Here is a 23,584-nt window from a genome sequence, read left to right as displayed (position 1 = left end):
GCCTCTTCATCTCTTTTAAACCTTTTTTTAAAAAAATGGTGTTGGACTTTTTTTTAACATTGCCTTGTTGTCTCAGTACTGTGTTTTGTTTGTCTCAAACTCCTGTGAAATACCATGCTATATAACTGCATTTTGTTGTTAAGCTGTCTGAAATATTCCCTGCTGATGTTGCCTGACTTGTTACTGTCTGGCAGTCAACATAATGATGTGTCTGTGAAGTGACTAAACTTTTGTTGAGCTGTATAAGGTGATTTGAATGACAGAAAGGAACTGGGACTTAAGGGGATAAACATTTTGATTGTGATTATTGGGTCTGCTTCCGGGCTCCACTTCAGAGCTAAGAAGTTGGTTTTACATGGGCTGTCTAGAAATGGGAATGGATTCTTGTTCATGTGTTCTACAGAATGGTCATGGGAGCGCCACTGAAATTCTGCCAGGGCCAGTATTTAATTTTAAACAATCAGAGCTCCAAATTAAAAAACCTACGAAGTTTATTAATAAAAACAAGGCAGGCTTTAAAGGGATACATTAAATAGAAAAACTGGGTAATTAACAAACTCTCTTTCATGTTGCTTTTTAATTGTACAGAAAATTCTCAAAGTGGTCTAAACATTTTAAACCTTGACATTGCTATCATACTGTCATCACCCTTTTATACTGAGCAATTTCAGTCAGTTAAGCTTCTGTACAGGATGGTGAAGGCTTGACTATGTTATAAGGTAATTGTCTCATCTGGAATTGTAAAGTTTGAGCAGTTTTGTCTTGTTACTTCTGTACTTTGTCCTTCCTACAATGTGTAATCTTCAAAATGTCTACCCTTGAACTTTTCTGTTGGGAGGTGATGTAGAGCACAACAGTGGTAGAGATAACTCAAGCCATGTGACTTGGACAGAAATATCAACTATATTCTACAGAAATGTAGAACTGTTATGCCACAGACAGGCAATTCAGCTCATGATATTTGTCAGCTCCTAGTAGAACAATAAAACTATAAAATGCTGGAAACCCTCAGCAGATGCTGCCTGACCTGCTGAGTGTTTTCAGCATTCTGTTTTTATTTTGGGCTTCTAGCACCTGCAGATTTGTTCATGATTTTCCTAGCCGCATCATTCCCATTTTCCCCTATATAATTCCCTTCTGGAAGCACTGGCTGATTTCATTTCTACTTGTCCACAAACAGTGAATTCCAAATCATAACAGTTCTGTATGTGTAAAAAGTTTGTTCCTTCCTCTCCACCACACACACACACACACACACACACACACACACACACACACACACACACACACACACACACACACACACAGTAGGGACACGGGAGATGTAGCTGCATTTTTTTGCCATTGGCAGTGTATGGTTAAAGTTAGTAAATCAGCTCACTAAGTTAAGGCACCTGTTAACTTACAACCTCTACCACCTCAATGGACAGCAGATCTATGAAAATTTTACCACCTGTAAATGGAAAGCTTTACCACCTCCCTAGAAAATGCATTGATGTTTCTTCATCACTGGTCTAAATCTTGGAACTTCCTCCCTAACAGTACCTTAAGGAGGACTGTAGTTTTTTTAAAATTTATACAGCACGGCAACAGGCCCTTCCAGCCCAACAAGCCCACGCCATCCAATTACATCCATGTTAACCTACTAACCTGTACGTCTTTGGAATGTGGGAGGAAACCAGAGCACCTAGAGGAATCCCACGCAGTCACAGGGAGAACGTACAAACTCCTTACAGACAGCAGCGGAAATTGAACCCCAATCGCTGGCACTGTAATAGCGTTACTCTGACCGCTATGCTACCGTGCCGCCTTGTTCAAAAAGATATACTTGTTAGCGTTTTCTTTTAAAGAAGTAGCATGTGCTCTAGGTAAAGGAACTGGTGCATGTCTGCTTATACTGAGATATCCAGAAGGTGTCTGTCAATAACCTTTCATGTGGCACTTTATCAATCATGAAAGCACATGGTCTAACATATTGGTGTGGATAGAAGATTGGCTGGCTAATGGGAGATGGACATAGCTCATTTTTGGTTTGGCAAGATGTAATGGGTGGTGTGCTATAGATATCAATGCTAAATCAAAGAATCAAGCAGGACCTTTGGGCCACCGAGTATGCCAAGTACCCTTTTGCACTAATCCCATTTTATTGTCACCACAGGCCCATCATCCCCCCCATACTGTACCACTCCCCCACACACTTGGGACAATGTAGAGCTGCCAATTAACATATCAGCCCACACATCTTTGGAATGTGAGAGGAAACCCGAAAACCCATGCAGTCACAGAGAGAATGTGTAAACTCCACGCAAACAGCATCAGAGGTCAGGATCAAGCACGGGTTGCTGGAACTATGCAGCAGCAGTTCTGCGAGCTGTGCCTTGAATTTTTACAATTTATTTAGGTGATTTGGATGGAGTAACGAAAGTATGGTTGCTAAGTTTGCTGATGATACAATTTAGATGGGAAAGTAAGTTGTGAAGAGGAGTTAAGGAGATGACAAAGGGATATGGTTAGGTTAAGTGAGTGGTCAAATAGTGTATAATGTGTGTGGGGGGGATTGCCATATAGGGAGGAGTAACAAAAGTAGAAGCATATTATCTAAATAGTTAGAAATTGCAGAAGTCTGTGATGCAGAGGAATCTGGAAGTCCTAATGTGTGATTCACAAAATGCCAGAATATAGGTAATTAAGAAATGTTATCAATTATTGGTAGGGAAACTGAATTCACTTGGGTAGGGCACTGAAGAGATTACATCTGGAGTACAGTATACTGTATTAGTCTCCTTAGAGGAAGGCTATTAATTTACTGAAAGCAGTTAAGAGGATATTTATTAGACTACTGCCTGGAAAGAGTGGGTTGTCTCACGAGGAAAAGTTGGACAAGCTAGATTAGTTGTTGAAGATTTCTAGAAGAATGAAAAGATTATTTCATTGTAACATATAAGATCCTGAAGGCCAGGTTGGATGTGGAGAGAGATTTCCTGGTGTGGGAGAATCTAGAATTAAGAGTTACTATTTAAAAATAAGGTGTCACCCATTTATGACAGAAATTAGACTATTTTTTTCTCTGAGGCTTGTGGGTCTTTGGAACTCTCAACCTCAAAGGGAAGTGGAGGAAAAGTCTTTGAATATTTTTAATACTTGGTAAGTAAGGGGGTGAAAGGTCACGACTGACAAATGTTGAGGTTACAAACAGATCAGCCATATTGAATGGCTGATCTTATTGAACCTTATTGAATGGTGGAGCAGTCTGAAGGGATTGAGTGGTGTATCTCTGCTCTTAATTTATGCTTGTTTATTCATGTGTAATCTAGAAGTGAATTTCACAATGTTCTATTTTTGAGAGGATGTTTAGTTTCAGAGAGTGTTGAAAGAAGTTTTTTTTTCCCCCTTTTGTATTTTCTCTTTCGCTAAATGTCAGTAATAATATTGTTGGCTTTGACAGAGAAAGCTTATGACTCAGTTTGTGAAGTTGAAAGGCAGCATATGTTGAGAAGTCCATTCCAAGAAAGGGTGGGAATGATTGGATAACTCTTCTGTCAGGTTTGTTGATCATTTTGCTATAAGTGACTGCTAAATTAGAGCACAATTTTTAAGGAACTCTGTTCATTGTGTTTTCCTGGAAAAATGATTCTGCTTTTATTGGGGAAAATTTGCTGCAGTTTCTTTGATTTTTTTTTATACCTCTTAGACACTATTTTCTGAGTAAATTGACTTTGATAACTGCACAATCAACTCATTGCTTTAAACCAAACCTACCTCCAACTCATTCACTGACACAGTGGTGTCAACAGAGATTCAGATCAAACACTACTACCCGATGAACACAAGAGAACCCTTTGTTTTATGTTTGTCATTTATTTAAAGTCATTTCATTCTTTCTTCAAGTACTACAAGAGTTGGCAGTTTATACCTAAAGGATTGATAAGATTACATAAAATGGTGTTTCTATTCCCTGGAATATAGAAGGATACTGTGTGATTTTGGCTGCGTTTTTATACAATTCTTAAAGCTATTATTTTCTCCCATTGGCTGAGATACAGAATAACACTAACAGCTTGCTAGCGCAAAATTCTGTGTATGCAGGAAATCTGAACCAAAAGGCAGAAAATGTTGGAAAAATTCATTGTCAGGCAGCATAATGGGGTGAGAAAAAGAGTTAAGATTTCAGATTTATTGCTAAGGGAATTGAATGCAAAAGTAGGGACCTTCAATTCTATAGGGCAATGGTGAGACCAATTCTGGAGTACTGTGCACAGTATTGGTCTCCTTACTTAACGAGTTTGCTGGTTCATTGGAAGCAGTTTGAGGAAGTTTACTAGGCTAATAACTGAAAGGGGTGGATTTTCTTGGAAAGAAAAATTGTTCCGTGGGAATTTAGAAGAGTGAGATTTGACTTGATTGAAATATATAAGATCTTGAGTGGTCTTGACAGGCTGATGTACAGGAATGTTTCCTGTTGTGGGAGAATCTAAAATTAATCAGACTCGGGTTTATTATCACTGACATATGTTGTGAAATTTGTTGTTTTGTAGCAGCAGTACAGTGCAAGAGATAAAAATTATTATAAGTTACAACATAAATAGTGCAAAAAAAAGGAAAAAGGTCTCCTTTTAAAACTGAGGGGTCACCCATATAAGACTGAGAAGAGGCAAACTCTTTCCCTGAAGGGTCATGAGTATTTGGAAATCTCTTCCTCAAAAGAAGGTGAAAGCAGTCTTTGAATATTTTTAAGGCAGAAATAGATGCTTGACAAACAAAGGGTTGAGGTTGCAACCAGATCAACCATAATATTAAATGGTAGAGCAGGCTTTAGGGGCTGTGTAGACAACTCTTGGTTGTAATTCATCTCTTTTGTATGGCCTTTCGTCAGAACAAATTGTGCTTGCCTTTTTTTTCAACATGTCTCAAATTTTGACAACAAGCACATAAATAGTTAATAAGCTCGATTGTCCTTGATGCAACCCAGCACCTATGCTTTCTCTCTGCCTGCTCTAACCTTTCACAGTCACCTGTCTTCTAATGACTTCAAGACCTTTCTTCAGTAGCCACCTGGAAATGAATTACACCCTGAGTACTAGCCAAGTCTCTGAATAGTGCATCCTGAAGCTCCATCTCACCACCACCCTGATGGCCTTTGACAGCTCATTCTGTGAAGGGTCCGTTTCACTGCCTATGATTCCTCCCAACTGCCGCATCGGACATCCCTACCACATCTGTGGAAGAGTCTGTCTGCCTTGTGTTAACCTCAACATCCACAAAATCTGTAGAAGCAAGTCATCCTTGATCCCAAAGGTCTGCCTAAGAAGAAAAAGCAAATATATTTCTGATCATGAGAGACATTCATTTATTTATTTAAAGAATTAAACTATTTAAAAAAATTTAAAAAGCATTTAATTACTGTTAAGTGTAAATAAAACTAAATTATCAAAAAATCAGTTAAACTTGCACATTTAATGAATATTAGCAGCTCCATTCAAATGAATGGCGGGCATAAAACTGAGGAGGCATATACACTGTATCTGGATCCTTGGTTCAGCAGCTTGCATTGTCCAGGGGCACAAGGAAAGGAGCATCTAACCATCAGCACATTCCCAGCTTCTGCAGTGTAGTGTGCAAGTGTCGCAATCTGGAACACGGTGATGTGCACAGTACTGGTGACTAATGGTTCACTATAGAAATGCCAGCTAACCATCAGGACAATCCAGTCCATTAGTACAGTAACTAAAAGCTTAGTCAAAGAGGTAGGTTTTTAGTTCCAACTTAGAAATGGACAGTTAGGATAACAGGCCACAACCCTCGAATCAGATCAACCCTAAATCACTTCTTAACGTATAGAATGGTAATAATTTGGAACTCACAAAAAGCAGTGGGTGCCAGATTAATTGATAATTCTAAATTTGAGATTGACAGGTTTTTGCTAGCCAAAGGATATACCGGCAAGGCAGGTGAATGGGGTTAGGATAGGAATAAGCTTCAATCTCACCGATTGATGGACAGGCTCAAGAGATTGAATGGCAATATTGTGATGATATTTGATATGTGGATAGGGAAAAGCAGTTGGGAGGATCGTAACTGAGAACATGGCCTTAATATAATTGGCAAAATAGATCAAGCTGGGCGTAAGTGAGGAGATTTCAATCTGCAGTGCACTGACTGGAAGAGAGGTGGAAACAGGCTCAAGTAATATTCACAAAGGAATTTGGTAAATATTTAAAGATGAACAACTTACTAGGCAGTGGGAAGGAAAAATAAATGGATCTAACTGGAATGCTCTATTGATGGGCTGGCACCAATAAATGGCCTGACTGGTCCCCACTCGGTTGATTTGCTGACAGTTCATGGGACATTCTGTTTAGGTTTGATGTGTACTGTAATAATGCCTGATGCCATCATTAATTAGTTCCACCGACTCGGTGGCGGCACCTTCAAGTCAGCACACCTGTCAGGAGACTGAGGGGATCGGTTGCTTCTGCAATTTATCTAATTTTAGACTCTATTTAAGTCAATGAAGGGTATTCAATCATCAGTTTCCTGTTTGGTAAGTTAACTTAGAATGACCCATACTAATTACAAAAATTTGACATTGTTCCAGTACTGTCTGGAGAGAGGGAACAGAAAGCTTATAAAAGCCACTAGCTTGTTGGTTGAATGCTCTCATCTTTTCTTAGTTTTTTTATTACAGAACAGAACCTTTGTTAGTTCTTCTGTTTGGTGTGTGTAACAGTAACTAGAGGCAATTCTACATCTTTTGTCATAACTTGCATACCAAAGGGAACATTACAGTTTGTAGGAGAATCTCAACTAGGTTTGATTCTGGAACAAAGAAGTAAGATAATTAAAATCACACCAGGCTGCAGGTGATATTGTATCAATCTGTTCTAATCAAAGGTTACACTTCAAATGTCAACTTGTCTGTTCTCCCTAGGGGTGCTGACTGACATGGGAAATGTCTGCAGCATTATCTGTTCTTGTTTCTGACATGCAAGTAGTTTTCCACAGTTATTGGTCCCTGTTTCTAGATGAAATGGTGGAGTTGCAAGAGTGTGTGGTGGTTTGGAGAATGGGCCCACGTGATCTTTTTCAATCCAGAACATCTGAGTTTCTATTACACTTATTAAATCAAGTGGATAGAGTCATTGTTACAAGAAGCTGAACTACAAATCAGGTTGTCTAGTGAACTTGAACTTGTTGGAAAACCTGGAAGTTAACAATGCATAGGAAACAATAAATAGATCCCACCTTTGAGTTTTACTATATTACAGCAGTTCCACCATCACTGTTCTAAACAGACAATTATACTGATTACTGATATCTAATATGGTCAGTGTGCTTCTTCAGGTCCATTAATTAAAAAAAACAGAAAATTGAGAATTGAATTCTCTTCTTTCTATAAAATGCTAGCTGGTCTTATTTCACTCCAAGGTGTATTCAAAGATTCTATAGGTGGCTGTCTTTTGAAAAAGAACTTGTTTCTAGTATTTAAGTTTATAATGAAGCAGGCGATTCTGACATATAAACAGTGGATTCTGTGGTTCAGTGTAGGCGGGGTGTGTGTAGGGTCCTGACCGAATCAGTGTTCCAGTAACAGTGGTACAATGGCAAAAATTAACAGTTACCGGGAGAAACAAAGTGCTGGAGGAACTCAGTGGGTCAGGCAGATCTGTGGAGGGAAATGGACAGCTGACGTTTCAGTCGAGACCCTTCGTCTTAACTGAAAGATAGAGAAGAGATGGCCAGTATAAAGAGGTGGAACAAGAAGCTGGCAAGTGAGAGGTGGATCCAGGTGAGGAGGGGTGATAGGCAGATGGAGGAGGGGAGAGTGGGAATGGCGACAGAGGCTGGGCAATGACAAAAGGCTGCAGATGATGGAAACTGATAGGAAAGGAAGGTTATGAGGGAATGAAATAAGGGAGGTGGGGTGGGCAGATGGGAACGGGGGGGGGGGGGGGGGGGAAGCGGTTGAGAGGGGACCCAGTGGAAGGAGTGTGTGAAGGAAGAAAAAGAAACAGTGATAGGGGGGCTGGGGTGGGTGTAGGAAGGGAAAAGGGATGGGGTGGAGCAGTTTACCTGAAATTGGACCCCCTTTGTCTCTTTTCTCTCTCCTCCTCATCTACCCAGTTCCTCCTACACGCATAAGAGGGTAGTAAGATGTGGCGTGGGACCAAGAGGAGACACAGAAGGTGAATATATGCTTAGATGTGCAGGGCAAAGTTAAGTAATGAGTGTTTAGTATCTGAATTTACTGAGGAAAATGATATTGAAAAAATATTGGTCGAAATGAAGATAGTAGAATGAGTGGAGTGAAAATTGATATGCAGGATGTGCTGGAAAGGCTGGTTATTCTTAGAGAGGTTAAGTCATCAGGTTTGAATGGCTTGCATCTGATGTTGCTAAGGGAATTAGAAGAGTTGACCATAGTCTTCCAATCTTCCCTAGATATTGGCAGAGATGCCAGCGGTTTGGAAAGTGATAAATAGAGTCACAGAGTAATACAAAATGGAAATAGGTCCTTTGGCCCATCTTTCCATGCTGACCAAGATGCCCACCTGAGCTAGTGCCATTGGTCCTGTTTCAATCTTTCTCTTTAAATGTGACAGCTGTGTTCAAGAAAAGGGTGTATGGATATTTCTCATACCTACAGGATGGTCTGTTTAATATCACTGTTGGATGAGGTTTTAGAAATACTAATGAGGGAAAATATAACAAGAACTGGCAGATTATTGAATTAATAAAGGTGAACTAGTTTGGGTTTGTAAAAGGCAGATTGGATTAATGATTTAATTTTTTTGGAGCAATTTGGTTAAGGAATGCAGTGGATGTTGTAAAAATGGATTTTAAAAAATGTATTTGACAAAGTACCATATAAAAGGCCGTTTAACAAAATTAAGATGAGACTCAGCTTGGAAAAATATTGACAAGTTCAGAAAGCAGGAAAACACAGTTAAAGGTTGTTTTACTTTCTGGAGGATGGCAGACAGTGGTGTTTCCCAAAGGTCAGTGATGGGGTCACTCTTTATTTTGGTACATATAAATGTCTTGGAAATTGGAATGCGGATAAAGTTTCAAAGTCTGCTAATGATGTTAAAGTTGGAGGTGTGACAAAAAGTGAACTTGATGCCAATAGACTGCAACATGATATCGATAGGTTAGTGGAATTGGCAGACAAGTTGCAGACTGAATTATTTTTACAGAGGAGTGTGATGTGATTCTTCTGGCAGCTGGGGTGGGGAGAAGCAATGTAAACTTATTGGCACAGTTATTAAGAGCGTGCAGGAGCAGAAGAACCTGTGTTTCATGTCAATAGATCTTTGAAGGTAGCAAGACATAGTGAAAGAATAGTTAGTTAAAATATGTGAGGCCAGGGCCTTCATAAATAGAAGTACAGAGTACATAAGCAGGAAAGTAATGCTGAACCTCTATAAAGCTCTGGTTAGGTCACAACTAGAGTATTGCACCCATTCCTGATCACTGTAATATAGGAAGGCTGTGAAGATCCATGAGAAGGTGCAAATAAGATTCCTCAGAATGGTTTCAGGGATGAGGGATTTCAGCTACAAATTTAGGCTGGAAAAACCAAGCATATTCTCCTTGGAGCAAAGGAAATTGACACGAGGTTTGGTGATGTCACATAAAGCAATTCCTATTAGCTGATGGTGCAATGACTTGAGGACTCGGGTTTAAGGTTTTGGATGGGAGATACAGGGGAAGTGGGTTGTGAAGAGGAGAATTTTGCCTGCTATGAGGTAATGATCTGGAACTCTACAAGAGTGGTGAAAGTGGAAATAATCAACGATCTCAAAAGAAAATTGGGTAGGCTCTTGAGGAAAATAAGCTTGCAAGGCAATGGGGATAGAGCAGGGAATGGGACTGATTGCATTAATTGAGAGTGGCTATCGACTTGATGGATCAAATGGCTTCCTTTTGTGCTGTAGTGACACCATGACATCTTCCTTGAGATGACAGTAAGATGCAGCAATGTTTTAATCAGATTGTGGGATGGAGCCACAATAGTAGTTTTCAATCCGGAGTGCACAAAGTTATGGCGTTTGTCTAACTTGGTGAAGGCAAGTATTTGGACTGTCACAGCCTGATATTTGAGAACAAGCATCCTACAGTCAATGAATGAAGGCGAGGTGAGGCAAAAGGTGAGGGGAGGGAGTACGGAGGAGGGGGAAAGGACAGGTGAGGAGAACATTAGAAAGTGTGGATGGTGGGACCCTGCACCTGCTAGTGATGTGGGATACGATAAACTTGGGGATGGGTGGGCACGTACAGCACAGGAACGGGCCCTTCAGTCTACCGTGTCTGTGCTGACCATGATGCCAAATGAAACTAATTCCATCTCCCTGCACAGGATCCATATCCTTCCATTCCCTTCATGTTCATGCATCTGTCAAAATACCTCTTAAACACCTCTGTGGTTTCAGCTTCCACCACCTCCCCCAGCAGTGCGTTCCAGGCACCTACCACTCTGTGTAAAAATAAAACTTGCCCTGCACATCTCCCTTAAACTTTTCCCCTCTCACCTTAAAGCTATGCGCTGGAGAATTTGATACTACCCCATGAAAGAGTCTTGTGATTATCTAATTTCTACTTGGGAAAGAGACTGTGACCATCGTCTGGGCAAGGACCCAGCAGCCGCTGTTAATCCGAGCCAGCATAGGGGTCAACAGCTGAATGCAACCCCGCGGGTGCGGGGACCAAGCAGCCGGCGAAAATCAGGAGTGCATTAGGACCCAGCAGCCGCTGATGACATCGCGGGTGCTGGGACCGAGCAGCGCTGGTAACACGGTAGGCGCTAAGACCCTGCGGTAATCTCACGGGCGCCAAGACCCAGCAGCCTATGGTAATTTCGCGGGCGCCAGCACCGAGCAGCCGGTCAATGACCTCGCAGGCGGCGGGACCCAGCAGCTGGTGGTGGTGACCCGGGCGGGCGCTGGGGGAACTCCCCCAACAGCCGGTGGTAATCCGGCGGGTGTTAGGACCCGGCGGTGCTCCCGCCGAGCGGCAGTCGAGCCCCCCTCCCGGTGGCGCCGAAGTCTGTGCGAGGAGCCGGCCGGCCGGATCGGAGCCGCCGCTGGCCGCCCGCCCGCCCACAGGCAGTAAGTACCAGCGCCCCAGGCCCACGTTGGAGCCACACGGTTTGACCCCTCTCCCTGCTACCGGCCATGCCCACCCGGCTTGGCCCCGGCCCGGCTTCCCAACGCTGCGCCAGGCCAGGCAGGACTCGCCGAGAGGCAGGCAAGAGGCAAATTGAGAGGCGGGGCTGCAGGGAGCCCCAGGCGGGGCCTAGGAGCTCCGTGGGGAGAGATTTAAAGCCGGCCAGGGAAAGTTTGCCGGCCTGTCCCAGCAGAACTGCTCCCGGGTGGCCTGGGGGCAGGTTACACGCCCCCTCCCCCCGTGAAAGTTAATGTGATCCGTCAGCTCAGCTCTGGACCACTTCATTCAGTTCACACTCTGTTTGTTGCAAAGAGACTGTTTAGTTAGTTAATCAGCTTGTGGAAATATTTACAGTTACAGTTCAAACATTGTGACCTTGTCTGCATGAAATCACTGGCTTGAGGTGAACTTGCTCGGAGTGGATAGTCTTTGAAACGTTTGTTTTGAAAGTTTTGCATCTAATGATGCAGAATCCTTAATGTTGGGCAAGGTACTAACTAGGTACACCTTCTAGGTCAAGGATTCCTACTGTGGACTTAAGTACAGAAGTCCAGCCTGGTGTGGTAAGGGGGTGCTGCCTTTCAATTTAAATGTTAGACTGAGACCCCGTTGCCATAAAGGGCATATTTTCAGATGGATATTTTTCTCCATTTTTTTTAATGTGGTGTTGGTGTTGTAGGATGGTATGGAACTTGCAGAGATCATGGTTATATGGAGATGAACCATTGAATGATGGATCAGGCACGGAGCTAAGTAACTGTTTTAAAGAAGAGTTTACTTCCACTGTTCTGGTTGCTGCTATACATTAATCAAATGATTGGGTTTAGGTTAGCTAAAGACATTGTTGTTTGTGTGAGTATGCTGTGGACAAATTGGCAGCTTTGCAACAATGATTACTCTTGAAACACTTTTGGATGACTTGAGGTTGTGAAAGCCCTTGTATAAAAGCAGGCATATCTGGTTTATTATTGTCACTTGTACTGAGATACAGTGAAAAACTTATCTTGCATACCGATCGTACAGATCAATTCATTGCACAGTGCAGTTACATTGGGTTAGTACAGAGCGCATTGATGTAGTACAGGTAAAAACAATAACAGTACAGAGTAAAGTGTCACAGCTACAGAGAAAGTGCAGTGCAATAAGGTGCAAGGTCTTATCCATGGATGGCACCCACTCTACAGTGCTTTATGGAAGTGGTTTATTTGGAGACACAAGAGACTGCAGATGCTGGAATCTGGAGCAACACTCAAAATGCTGGAGGAACTCAGTGGGTCAGGCAGCATCTGTGGAGGGAAATTGACAAAATGAAGGGTCTCGACCTGAAACGTTGACGATACATTCCCCCTGACCCACTGAGTTCCTCCAATTCTCATATCATGAATGTTATTGGCTAACAATCAGGACCAAGAACTTTTGCTGATTGTTTAATAGAGTGAACACTGTTTAATGAGCATAGAAAGCATTGAATAGTTTGTCATGCAGAACGTGGATCATGGAAAATCCAGGTAGAAGCTTGAAGCTTTCGTCCCTGTCTTTCGAAACTAGGATGACAGTGTGGAGACACAAGTGACTGCAGATGCTGGAATTGGGAGCAACACAACAGCTGCTGGAAGAAATCAGTGGGTCCTGGTCCATTTCCCTCCATAGATGCTGCCTGACCCTAGGATGACAGTGTGTTGAGTTCTCTGGTTGAGGGTAGTGGTAGAGGAGAAGGGGGTGTGGTGGTGGTGGAGGAGGGATAGGAGAGCCGGACCATTAACAGTACCTGATCACAGTACATTGACCCCTGCTGGAAGTGCAAATACATGAATTTTGGATGTAGGCGTGAGATTTGGTGTGATGCCCTCCATGGTTGAATGGCCTGTCAGTGATTACTATTTGGATTGGCATGTTGGATGCTCCTTGGGTGAAATAGAGGATGGCAGAACTCTTGCAAAAGTTTGCGCTTGGGTAAGGGTCTTTGGTGCTAACATTTCTGCCCAAGATTAACCCCATAAGTTTATTGTAGATAGATTGAGATGTTCATAAAATTATTAAAATCATTACATTACATATTCTAACATCATCTGAGCTCTGCAGCTTTTAGTTTGGTGTAATGAGTATGAGGTAACCTGTTCTCTGCATGAATTGTATCAGTGATAGAATTTCTCAGTAACAGTTATTTTCTCAATCAATTTTTTGAAAACAACATGGTAGTGATTTAAGCTTCAGCTTAACATATGTGTGCATCAATTATAAGCATTGTCGCAGTTGGTGTAGGAATGGACCTAAAACCAACTGTCCATGTAAAATCAGACTTAAATTATATATTACATCCAGTGGTTAAGGTAATTTGGTTAAAATTCTAATCAGTGGTCATTCATTTTATTTTTGCATTTATCTACTTAACTATAGTGTTTAAGTTTATTAAAAAAAACTTGAACAAAAAGCACTTTGCAAAGTTTTTGAGAATTAATGTATTAAAGAGTACCTTCCTTTCATTCTGCTTTGTAACAATAATCTCCGAGATTGAGTTACAGCTTTATAATTGCTTCCAAATTTTCATTAAACACATACTTAAAACAAGGTTATTACAGTTTGTTTTTGAAGTAAATATCGCTATATATTCATTAACCCTTTACCACATTCTTTAACATTGCACTGTCACTTGTTGTGGCATTTATGCCTTCGTGCCTTCCATCCTGTCACTGACCTCTTAAATTCTCTCCTTCGCTACCCTCTTCTTCTGTATCATGATACCCTAACTTTGCCCAGTTCTGATAAAAGTTCATTGACCTGAAATGTTAACTGGTTCTCTACAGATGTGCCTGACCTACTGAACATTTGCAGCATTTTCTGCTTCATTTCAGGTTTCCTACATCTGAAGTATTTTACTTTGGAATGTTTCCCAAAAATGTTTTTGAAGATGCACCACCTGGTGTGGTGAAACCCAAAAATCAAATGTACTGTTTGATGGAAATCTAATCTGTGGCAGGTCGCACTTGTAGTGTTATAGTCTGGGGTAACATTTCAATGCAGCACCGAGAGAATGTTGCATTGTTGCTGGTTTTGTCTTTTGGAGGTAGCATTAATCTGTGGCCCTATTGGGTGGATGTCACAGGATTCTTGAAACCTGAAGAGCAATGGAGGATCCTTAGTGTTCCTGGCCAAGGTTTGTTGGCAAAGTAACACCATTCAAATAGATTGTTTGGTGATTTAACTCGGTGCTTTTTGTGGAACCTTACTGTGTGCAATTTGTCTGCAAGTCTCGGGACATAGGATAGAAAGTCACGTAACCACTTTTTCTGAGGCAGAGAGGTGGAAGTATTGCATCTTTTTACAAAAAAAGGGCAAAACTGGGGTAAATGGATTTCAGTGTTGGCAAATGTGAGATCATCTTCTTTTGGATCTAAAAACAGACCAGAAATGGTCACAAAAACCAGAAGTATATCCAAAGTGTCTTGTAAATAGACCATTAAAATTATGCAGGTACAGAAAAGTTAATTACAAAGGCAAATGGGATACTTGTACATAAGTGGAATAGTCAAAGGACTGGAATACAAAAATTGTACTGCAGTTCTACAGAGCCCTAGTAAAACTGAACCTGGGGTACTGTGAGCAATTCCTACACCCACATGTGGGGGAAAAGATGCAGCTAGGCCACAGATCAACCATGATATAATTGAATGGTTAAACAGCAAACTCCTTGTTCCTGTGATCTGTACACTGTTGCAGTGTTTAACCCCTCCCCACCATTTCCCCCTGCAGCATCCTCCACCTCTCTCTTCCCCACTCCAGCTCTGACTACCTGTTTCCTTTAGTCCAGATTGCAGTGGGATACAACATTCCTGCAACATCCTTTTGTGTTGTACATTTGTTGTTTCCTCTAGTGTTAATATGTTTGCGTAGTTGCTGTTCATTACAGTTAATGGGGCTCTCCAGTGGCGTTGCAAAACATAGGTACAGAAAAAGCTTACAAAGTTTTATTGTTTTGGTTATCATGTTACTTCAGGAATCTTGGTAGTTCTAATGACACAATTAAGTTAATATTTTTTAATTTTCAACATTATATAGTGTATACTTGAGTGATTACAATGCAGTAATCCCATCAAGGAGTTCAGATGACAATGTTAACAGCACAACTCAGCGATTAGATTACCACTTTGAAACCACTTCTATGTATCCATTGTTTCTGACAACGTTCTGTCTGAATAGAGTAGATTTCAGTAAGGATGGTTATGATGTGTAGCTGATCATTTACAGACCAACGTGTAGACTCTCTCATCGTTTCAATCTTTTCAAATTTCTGATTTTAAGATATCACAATTTATTTGAAAGCATTTGGTGTACTTATCATTGTATTAGTACTTCTTACAATTTGCTAAAGTTTCAGAATCGTAGAGTGAACACAGCACAGAAACAGGCCCTTCAGGCTACTGTCTGCGCTGACCATCATACACCCATTTACACTAATCCTGCATTAATCCCAATTTTTATTCTGATCAACTGCATCCAGATTATACCACTCATCCACACTCTGGGGACGATTACACTGGCCAATTAACCTGCCAATCTGCACACCTTTAGGATGTGGGAGGAAACCAGAGCATCCAGAAGAAACCCCAATAGTTAAAGGGAGAATGTTCAAATTCCATGTAGACAGCAGCCGAGATCAGGATTGAACCTGGGTCTCTGGCGCTGTGAGGCAGCAGCTCTACAAGATGTACCACTGGACTGCAGTGTTCATTTTTTTTTGTAAATAATGAACACGGATGTTACATTATCTCAGCACAGATGCACTTCTCTCATTTATTATTACATGGTGCTTTCAGTCTGTTGTCTATTTTCCTCAAAGGTGGTGTAGGATTCTGTTCCAGTGTGGTAAATTGGGAATATATACAGGCTAATATGAGGTTCCTGTAAGGCAAGTGCAAAACCATTTAGCTTTAAATTAGACTTTATAATCTAGAAGTTAATATATAATACTTTAGCATAGATCATTGGCATCATTATGCATATTGTCTGAGAAATTGTGCTATGGATATTATATATCAGAAGCCCAACCTTAGTCCTAATGTCATTTATTTCTGTTTCTAGGACCTTGCAGTGCTTGTTTGCAGCTACATTTGTATATATCACACCAATGAATAGAATTCTGAAAAAAAAATTCATTAGCTGTGAGGTCGTAAACGGTGCTATGTTTGGCGGTTCAGCTGTTGCTGTGTGTGAAAGGTGATGATGTCTGAAAATGTAGCTGCAAAATGATCTTTGACAGATTTTGACTTGAAAACCATTAAAGAATCTATTCATTGAAGTCAGTCCCTTTCTTTCTGATTTAGGAATCTGTCTCACTGAGGAGAAGTATCTCAATGGGAAGTAACATAGCCTGTTTTATAAATGTAATTAGCAATCTAGTAATGAAATTGCAAATTTCAAAACCATGTAACGTTTTGGCACCTTATTTCAAATATTCGCTCTTAATGTGTGAACTTCAGTTCTGAGTATGAGTTCTTCAAGTGAGGAGGAATATGCAGCAAATTTTGATCTAGTCTTGATCCCACTGCCATTCACCTGAAGCGGGTGGTGTTTCCAATGAGAATCTGGGCCATGGTCTGAAGTAGAAACCCACACTTTGTCAATTCATCTGTGGGGAAACTGAGATCAATTGTTAGACCCGTCCCAGTTACAGCAACTAATTTTACAGAGCAGGACTGAAGCAGAGACTTCTGGTCTGTTTCAGCTGTGCCTTATGTCACTCACCACCTAGCTGTAGATCAGAGAGTAGAGGATTTCTGATTTTTTTTTAACCAGCGGAGGCGAAAGGTTGTTTAAAAACGTGCTCGGTTACAGCAGGAGGGATGTTTTCATATAAGGTTTAAAACAAAGACTGAAGGAATACATTTGTTGAGGGTGCTCTGTCAACAGCTCTCTGTCTGAACTCCATCACCTACTACTCCAATAACTCCTGACAGTTTGGCTGTGGTGAGAGAATGTCTGGACTTTACAGTAGTCAGCAGAAAACTTTTTTTTAAACAAAAACGTCATACATTTGAGGTATTTCGGCTTCTGAAACTGGTGCCTCAATGCACATAATGCAACATCAGTTTTAGACTTTAAAGTGTATTCTTAACAGTATTTCTTCACTTATCTCCCCCTTTGCCCATCCAGCATCTGATGTCGTTCACTAATAGCACTTTTGCTCTGATTTAGAAGCCCTGCACAAGTGACTTGAACTGGGACTCTGGACTGGCATTCCAGGGAAATATCTAAGAAAGTATCTGATGTGCAATCTTTCAGATAAGTTGTTAAACTAAGAAACGGGGATCCCTGGCTGGTTATTTTCCCCTGGTAGGTAATGCAAGATCACTTGTGGCTAACTATTTTACTTTGAATTGGCTCATTTAGTGCTTGACTCCTTGGATCTTCCTGATAAGTATGTCTTGAAACCACATGGGGTAGTTCTTATCCAAAAGGCATCATTTAAAAGATCTTAACTACATTGATGTCCTTTGACAGATATGTGGTGTTCATTTGTATTTAATTTCAGTAATATAGACTGTAAATCAAATAATTTTTTTGTTGTTGTATCAGTTAATTCCTTAAACGGGAAAAACTGATAGTTAAAGTATTGGGGCAGTTTTATATCATAGACTTGTATCATCTGGGGATTGAGTTGATGTGACCCAAAATGATTGAAAGTTAGGGGGAAAAACTTTAATCTTGCTGGACTGGCCTTGTTTCTGAGATGAATGGTGAGAAACTATCCTGTTTTTATAACGATTTTGTAAAATACCCCGTTCATTTTGGGCATAATATTTTGGTTTGGTGCTTCATTAGTATTTCACTGAAGTGCGTGTATTAGTTGTAAGACCTTTCATACTAATACAATACAGATTTTTGCTGCATTTATTTTTATTCCTGAAAGAGCTGCATCATATTCGGGCTGAAGAAATATTCAGTTTTACCTTTGACAATGTTGAGTGCATTTAAAGGTGATGAATAGAGAGATCTATGCGTATCATGAACTGAATGTCAAAGCATATTGACTTAAGTGCCATTTTATTTCTGTATAGCTATAGTGCTAAGTGAATTCAACTCTTTTTAAGAAAAATGTATTTAAGCATGGGAATGGTGTTATGGCAGTACATCTGACACTCATGGCATCAAATTATACACAGTGCCAAAAATTCACTGCAGAACTTCTCATCCAGGTAGTCTGAGCTGCAGCAAGTATGATTCAATGGTTGTTTTCTTTTAACCATTTGCTGTCAATTTTATGTCCTTTTCCAGACAAAATTTAAACACAAACAGTCAATTTGTCCTCTTTTGCACAAAAATGCTCCTCAAATTTCACTGGAATTTTGTTATTGCTGAACTTATTACAGATCATCATTAAATTCACAGGTTTGTTACGATGAAACTGGACTACTTTTGACTCAGATTTGCCTGGGACATTTTAATGTAATTTGTGCTATTTTTCATCTGTTGCTGGATTTTCACTGTGAATAAATAAAAGATTTTGAGATTTGCTTTCATGTATTGGTTGCTCAGCTGGTGGAAAACCATTATTTCAATAGGGTTTTCAGGTGTGTGATAATGTGCCTGTTAAACTATGACATCTTAAGGAGGAGAGAACTTTTTCTTAAATCTTAAATTCCAGTCTGATCCTCCTTGCTTGCTAAAGTGAGTAAAAAATACATAATTGAAAGGTATTTCCGAGCAGCAAGTTGGTGCAGATAAGTACCACTTTGGCTGGAGTCCATCTGAGAATCTGTTTTAATGTTAGGGAAATAAGTATTTTGTAACCATTTAACAGAAGGGATACTTAACCATGTCACAGATTTATTCTTGATGTAAAATTTTTGTTTTCAATGGTAGAATTTTCTGAAATGTCATATCTTGGGTAAATTTGATGAATTGGGGGGGAAAATTTCCCAGGCAGAATAAGGGAAAAGTAGAACAGTTTCTCCCAAGGACAAAGTTGTGTCGTGGTTTGAGAGGGAACATTTCTGGTTGATAGAAATGAACAGCATTGTTATTGGTTCGGGAGAGAGAAATATCTTCCCAGGGATTGATTATTGCAGAGTCTCCCACTGCTACTCCACATAAACATCTGTTCATTCCAAATTTTGCTGCCTGCATCTTGTTTGCTGATCATGCCTATGTTTGCTAACTGACACCAGGTTCAACTTAGAATACATTTCAAAAGCCAGAAGTTGTGGTTCATGTTGGTACCAACGACATAGGTGGGAAGAGGGATGAGGTCCTGAAAAGTGAGTTTAGCGAGCTAGGCAGAAGGCTGAAGGACAGGACCTCGAGGGTAGCGATCTCGGGATTGCTGCCAGTGCCACGCGATAGTGAAGGTAGGAATAGGAGGAGATGGCAGATAAATACGTGGCTGAGAAGTTGGTGCAGGAGGGAGGGTTTTAGATTTTTGGATCATTGGGATCTCTTCTAGGGAAGGTGGGACCTGTACAGAGAGGACGGGTTACACCTGAACTTGAGGGGGGCCAATATCCTTGCGGCCAGATTTGCTTGGGTGGTTCAGGAGGGTTTAAACTAGATTGCGAGGGGGGAAGGGAACCGGAGGAGTAGGTCAGAGGAAGGAGGGGATGGGGAAAAGTCAGATCTGACAGGTAGAGAGACTTTGAGGAAGGAGAAACAGAGTACAGCCTACAAAAGTACTAAGGTGGATGGGCTAAAGTGCATTTACTTGAATGCGAGAAGCATCAGGAATAAGGGAGATGAACTGAGAGCTTGGATAAGTACATGGGACTATGATATTGTGGCTATTACAGAGACATGGCTGACATCAGGGCAGGAATGGATATTGAATATTCCTGGTTTTCGGTGTTTTAAAAGGGATGGGGGGGGGAAGAGGAGGAGGGGTGGCGATACTGGTCAGGGACACAGTTACAGCTGCAGAAAGGGTAGATAATGTAGAAGGATCAATATGGGTGGAAGTTAGGAATAAGAAAGGGGCAGTTACTCTCTTGGGAGTATTCTATAGGCCCCCCGGTAGCAGTAGGGATACCGAGGAGCAGCTTGGGAGGCAGTTTTTGGAGAGATGCAAAAATAACAGGGTTATTATAATGGGAGACTTCAACTATCCAAGTATTGATTGGCACCTACTTAGTGCCAAAGGTTTAGATGGGGCGCAGTTTGTTAAGTGTGTCCAGGATGGATTCCTGACGCAATATGTTGACAGGCCGACTAGAGGGAATGCCATATTAGATCTAGTTTTAGGTAATGAACCGGGTCAGGTGACAGATCTATCGCTGGGTGAGCATTTGGGGGACAGTGACCATTGCTCCATAACCTTTAGAATTGTCATGGACAGGGATAGGAGCAAAGAGGACGGGAAGATATTTAATTGGGGGAAGGCGAATTATGAGGCTATAAGGTGAGAACTTGGGAGTGTAAATTGGGGTGACATTTTTGAAGGGAAATGTACTATGGAGATGTGGTCGATGTTCAGGGATCTTTTGCAGGATGTTAAGGATAAATTTGTCCTGGTGAGGCAGAGAGGGAATGGTAGGGTGAAGGAATCGTGGGTGACGAGAGAGGTGGAACAACTAGTTAGGGAAAACAGGGCAGCATATATAAGGTGTAAACAGCAAGGACCGGACAGGGCTCGTGAGGAATATAGAGTAGCAAGGAAGGAACTTAAGAAAGGGCTGAGGAGAGCGAGAAGGGGACATGAAAAGGCTTTGGCGATTAGGGTTAAGGAGAATCCCAAGGCTTTTTTCTCGTACGTAAAGAGCAGAAGGATGGCTAGGGTAAAGGTAGGTTCGATTAAAGACAAAGGTGGGAGGATGTGCCTGGAAGCTGTGGAAGTGGGTGAGGTTCTCAATGAATACTTCTCTTCAGTATTCACCAAGGAGAGGGGTCTTGATGATGCTGAGAACAGTGTAGGTGAGGGTAATGTTCTAGAGTATGTAGATATTAAGAGAGAGGATGTGTTGGAGTTGTTAGAAAATATTAGGACAGATAAGTCCCTGGGGCCTAACGGAATATTCCCCAGGCTGCTTTGTGAGGCGAGGGAGGAGATTGCTGAACCGTTGGTCAGGATCTTTGAGTCCTCGTTGTCCACGGGGGTGGTACCGGAGGATTGGAGGGTGGTGAATGTTGTCCCCTTATTCAGAAAAGGTAGTAAGGATAGTCCAGGGAATTACAGACCGGTGAGCTTTACGTCTGTGGTGGGCAAGCTGTTGGAAAGGATTCTAAGAGGTAGGATCTATGAGCATTTGGAGAAACATGGACTGATTAGGGACAGCCAGCATGGCTTTGTGAAGGGAAGATCTTGCCTCACAAGCCTGATGGGGTTCTTTGAGGAGGTGACCAGGAAGATTGATGAGGGTAGTGCAGTGGATGTGGTCTACATGGATTTTAGTAAGGCGTTTGACAAGGTTCCGCATGGTAGGTTTCTTCAGAAGGTCAGAGGCAAAGGGATCCAGGGAAGCTTGGCCGTGTGGATTCAAAATTGGCTTGCCTGTAAAAAGCAGAGGGTTGTGGTGGAGGGAGTGCATTCGGACTGGAGGGCTGTGACTAGTGGTGTCCCGCAGGGATCGGTTCTGGGACCTCTACTTCTTGTGATATTTATTAACGACTTAGATGAGGGGGTGGAAGGGTGGGTTAGCAAGTTTGCAGATGACACAAAGATTGGTGGTGTTGTGGATAGTGTGGAGGACTGTAGAAGCTTGCAGAGGGATATTGATAGGATGCAGAGCTGGGCTGACAAGTGGCAGATGGAGTTTAATCCAGAGAAGTGTGAGGTAGTACACTTTGGAAGGACAAACTCCATGGCAGAGTACAAGGTAAATGGCAGGATTCTGGGCAGTGTAGAGGATCAGAGGGATCTGGGGGTTCATATCCACAGATCCCTGAAAGTTGCCTCGCAGGTGGATAGGGTAGTTAAGAAAGCTTATGGGATGTTAGCTTTCATAAGTTGGGGGATCGAGTTTAAGAGCTGCGAAGTGATGATGCAGCTTTACAAAACTCTGGTTAGGCCACACTTAGAGTACTGTGTCCAGTTCTGGTTGCCTCATTGGAGGAAAGATGTGGAAGCGTTGGAAAGGGTGCAGAGGAGATTTACCAGGATGCTGCCTGGATTAGAGAGTATGGATTATGAGGAGAGACTAAAGGAGCTAGGGCTGTTCTCATTGGAGAGGAGGAGGATGAGGGGAGACATTATCATGGTTTACAAGATATTGAGAGGAATAGGTAGAATAGACAGCCAGCGCCTCTTTCCCAGGGCACCAATGCTTAAAACAAGAGCACTTGGCTTTAAGCTATTGGGTGGGACGTTCAAGGGTGATGTCAGAGGGAGGTTTTTCACCCAGAGAGTGCTTGGTGCATGGAATGCGATGCCTGGGGTAGTGGTGGAGGCTGATACATTGGACAAGTTCAAGAGATTGTTAGATAAGCATATGGAGGAATTTAATTGAGAGGGATATGTGGGAGGAAGGGGTTAGATAGTCTTAGGTGTGGTTTGAAGGGCGGCACAACATGGTAAGCCAAAGGGCCTGTATTGTGCTGTATTGTTCTATGGTTCAAATGTGATATCTTCATCATCCATGTCTTGAAGTCTCCCCATCATTTCTCTTTCCCACCCACTTAATTCCCTGCAATCTCTTCCAGTCTTACAAGTCTTGCAGGTTCCTTTCCTCTGGTTTTAGATGTAGATTCTTCTGATATTAATTGCCTTATCGTTGGTGGCTGTTGGTTTCAGCTCTGGAAGTCTCTCTTCTTTTACTTCCCACTCCTCCTTTGAGATTGTCTTGAAAAGTCATCCTTTTATGGAAGGCTTTGATTATCTGCCTTGATACCTCTCTGTGTGACTTGATCGTAAAGGTCTGATACTTTTTAGGGATGTCTTTGTTGCACGCTTGTGTTGTTTAAAGTAGATCAGTGGGTGGCTAAATGAAGGAGAGGATGTTGGAGGGGTTGCTGCTTTGGAGGACAGTGGGGTGGTTATGGGAGGTCTGTGATAGACTGATCATATATTTTTGGATTGATTAAATTATAAATGGACTTCTCTTCCTCAAACACAGATATCAGACTTCGGATAAATGTTTGATTTTCTGGAAGGGATTGCACTTTTTATAATACTCCATACATTCTTGATTCCTTTTGTTGCAAAACATAGTATTCTGCTGTTGTGAGCAATGCCATGGGAACTAGGCTGATATAAAAAAATAGTCTTGTCTCTGACAGGTACTTTTTATAAGTGTCACACTTGCTTCCTGACGTACTTTCCCTTCACACTTTGATGATGACACGCTATTGTCTGACTCACCATGAGCAATACCAGAATATAAAAGAAAACAGCTGCAGTGATCAGCTGGGGGCTTTTAGATGATGGTTATAAACCACAGGAACAGTTTGAGATTATTGCCTTGTAAAATCATTGGAGTGTAACACTCCAATGTATCTTTTT

The 23,584-nt window shown here is 41.5% G+C and overlaps 1 protein-coding gene across 3 annotated transcripts in view; it reads left to right on the top strand.

Annotated features, from left to right (window-relative positions):
* The first annotated feature begins 10,866 nt into the window (after positions 1 to 10,866).
* The window catches only part of raraa (retinoic acid receptor, alpha a), a 500,456-nt gene continuing 487,738 nt past the window's right edge, over positions 10,867 to 23,584 (top strand). For all 3 annotated transcript variants that reach the window (XM_052038428.1, XM_052038429.1, XM_052038427.1), the window contains exon 1: positions 10,867 to 11,105. The gene's annotated coding sequence lies outside the window, so the exon portion shown is untranslated. The remainder of the gene's footprint in view (positions 11,106 to 23,584) is intronic.

The sequence above is a fragment of the Pristis pectinata genome, chromosome 25 (assembly GCF_009764475.1).
Source record: "Pristis pectinata isolate sPriPec2 chromosome 25, sPriPec2.1.pri, whole genome shotgun sequence".
NCBI lineage: Eukaryota > Metazoa > Chordata > Chondrichthyes > Rhinopristiformes > Pristidae > Pristis > Pristis pectinata.
This window is presented reverse-complemented; position numbering and strand designations above follow the sequence as displayed.